Raw genomic sequence first — 2,651 nt, 5'->3', positions numbered from 1 at the left:
ACCAGGGCTCTAGAGCCAAACATTAACTTGATTTATTTTAAGTCATTCTCCCCAAATAACATCAGAAAATAATAGACATTTAAAAAGCATATACTTAAAAAAAAAAAGCATTTACTATGTACCAGGCCCTAGTCTAAGCAATGTACATGTATGAATTCAGGTATTCATCTAAAATACTGTGGCTGTTACTTCTGACTGTAAAACAACATTTCTTTTTGAAAAGATTACAGCAGTATTAAGAACAAAGTTTAAATTGACTCTAAGAAATCACACTCCTATTCCAAGATCCTTTTTTTTTGTCCCAATTCGTGGCCTGCCTACCTGGCTCCACACAACAAAGGAGTACATTTCAGTTCAAGGGGGAGGAGCTAAGGAAAGATAGATTGGGGAGTTAGTGATTCTGGCGGTTGGGAGTGGAAGACAGGAAGGGTCAATTATTAAATGAAGCAGAAAAGTTCGTAGCTCCAGAAAATAAGATGCTCCTCTTTAGTAATCAGACAACAGCAAAAGCAGAAAAACAACCCGCACGTTTCTTTCTTTCTTTTTTTCCTACAGAAAAGACTGACACGGCCAAGTGTGTGTTTGGGAAGGGGGTAGGTGAGGGAGTAGAGGGCGGGCCCACATCTGCCGCGCTTTTTGTGGGAGTGGTGGAGATCGGGGACCCGAGCTCACTGGTGACGTAGATCTCATGTGACCAGGAGTCGACGTGTGCAGAAATCCTGCTAGTCTGGTCCTTGTTTCCATCTGGGTACCAGCTTCCTTCAGCCTCGCAGTCGCGGTTTAAGAAGCCAGCGGAAGGAGGGGACAGCTTGCTTGAAAATTCTCCAGGTTGGTGTCAGAGGGGGTATTGCCTGGGTTTTTCTAGTGTGGGGTGGTCTAGGATAGAGACTTGAGTTCTAGTTAACTCCGTCCCTCCACCCCTTACCTTCAATTCCGCAGGAAAGGACACTCGTGAAAGGAACCGGGGTGGGGGTGGGGGTCCAAAAAGAAAAGCAAGGAGACCAATGACGGCTCAAAAATAACCATAGTCTGAGATTTCGGACCTCTTTTCTGACAGCCGCTCGGCTTCCCAAACCTCGGCTTGGATCTACAGACAGTTGGGAAACGATATCCCCTGTCCAGAAAGACAAGCTAACTTTCGGGTGGTGGGAAGGAGGAACCCTGTGGGAAACAAAGGGTGGGAAACTTCCATAAGCAAGACCTTAAATAAGGAAAGCTCCATGAGCTGGATCTGTAGTGCTGCTCTGCTGAGCGCCGAGGGCTCGCTCGCCCCACCCCCAACATCCCCTCCCTTCTCCGGTTGCCTGCAGGTTTGTTCTTTGTACCGCTCCAGGCTAAAATAAGTGGGAGAAAGAAACTGACCAGATCAGTACCTGGTAAGTGAAGCGAACTTTATAGCAGACTCCTGGGGTGTGGGTTGGTGAACGCAGGCAGAGGTGGAAGGCCACACTTCCCTCTCCCTTCCCCCTTAAACAACCTACGCCCCCACCCCCACCCCCACCCCCACCCCCGCCCGCCGCCCGCCGCCCCTCCAAGGGCCCTGTGTTAGGCCTGTGCCTGTAAGGGAGAAAGATTTGTGGAGGGCTGGGGTGGGAGGCGGGAATGAAGGCCTTGGAAAAATGCTTGAGGGAGGGACTAGAGAGGGGAGGGGGTGGAAAATGGAGGTAAGAGGGGCGGGGACAGGGAAACCTGATTGCGGACTGGGCTTCTCAGGTGGAAGGTATTTGCTGCGGACTGTTGGACCAAAATGGGGTGGGGAGAGGGAGAGAGAGAGAGGGAAGGAGGGAAGGCAGAGGGGGGAGAGAGGGAGGGAGAGAGAAGGGAGACACGGAGAGACAGAGAGAAAGCAAAGGGTGAGGAGACCTTTTGTGTACAGCACCTGCACACTTACCAAGTCTTACCTTCTCCTACTTGCTTCCTAGAAATAATTGCATTCGCGAATAGGCAGGAAGAAGCAAAGAAGGAGGAGAAGCACACACAAGATGAAACCCTGCCAAAAGATGGAAGGAAACCCAGAAAATGATGAGCCAAAGCCCGAGGAGGAGCCAAAGCCTGAGGAAAAGCCAGAGGAGGGGGAAGAACCAGAAGAGGAGATAAAATCGGAAGAAACTTTTAGGGAGAAGCTGATTCAGTCTCTTCAGGATTTTAAAGAGGATATACACAACAGGCATTTGAGCAGTGAAGATATGTTTAGAGACGTGGATGAAGTAGATGAGATAAGGAGAGTGAGAAACAAACTTATAGTGATGCGTTGGAAGGCTAATCGAAACCATCCTTATCCGTATTTAATGTAGCTTGCCTTGGTTTCTGTTTTACCTGGTATTGCCATTGCATTACAGCTTTCTTTTTATTAGCAACTTTCTGATATACCTTTGCCTATCTCCCTAATTTGAATCTGTTGCTGTTAGTGGTTTTGGTTGTATCTCTTCTTGTCTGCATCTTACTGTTGATTATATTTGAATCAATCTACAAGTCTCTAGCTTTGGATGAAAGAGCTTTACTGATTTGTTTAAAAAAAAGAGCTTCTGATGGAATACAAAGTGAGAAAAGGTTGCAAAATAATATGAGAAGATCATATTTTGAAAGACAAGAGTACCTTTGTATGTTACATAAATGCACATATAAACTTGTGAAAGATGAATGATTTTTCT

At 46.8% G+C, this 2,651-nt stretch overlaps 1 long non-coding RNA gene across 1 annotated transcript; it reads left to right on the top strand.

Annotated features, from left to right (window-relative positions):
- The first annotated feature begins 381 nt into the window (after window positions 1–381).
- Window positions 382–1,376, top strand: LOC127218224 (uncharacterized). Its single transcript, XR_007834167.1, has 2 exons — window positions 382–828; window positions 1,311–1,376. It is a non-coding gene; the product is annotated as an uncharacterized LOC127218224 (long non-coding RNA).
- The last annotated feature ends 1,275 nt before the right edge of the window (window positions 1,377–2,651 follow it).

This window comes from Phodopus roborovskii, unplaced genomic scaffold (genome assembly GCF_943737965.1).
Source record: "Phodopus roborovskii unplaced genomic scaffold, PHOROB, whole genome shotgun sequence".
Lineage (NCBI taxonomy): Eukaryota > Metazoa > Chordata > Mammalia > Rodentia > Cricetidae > Phodopus > Phodopus roborovskii.
Note: the sequence above shows the minus strand (reverse complement) of the source record. Positions and strands in the feature narration are given on the sequence as shown.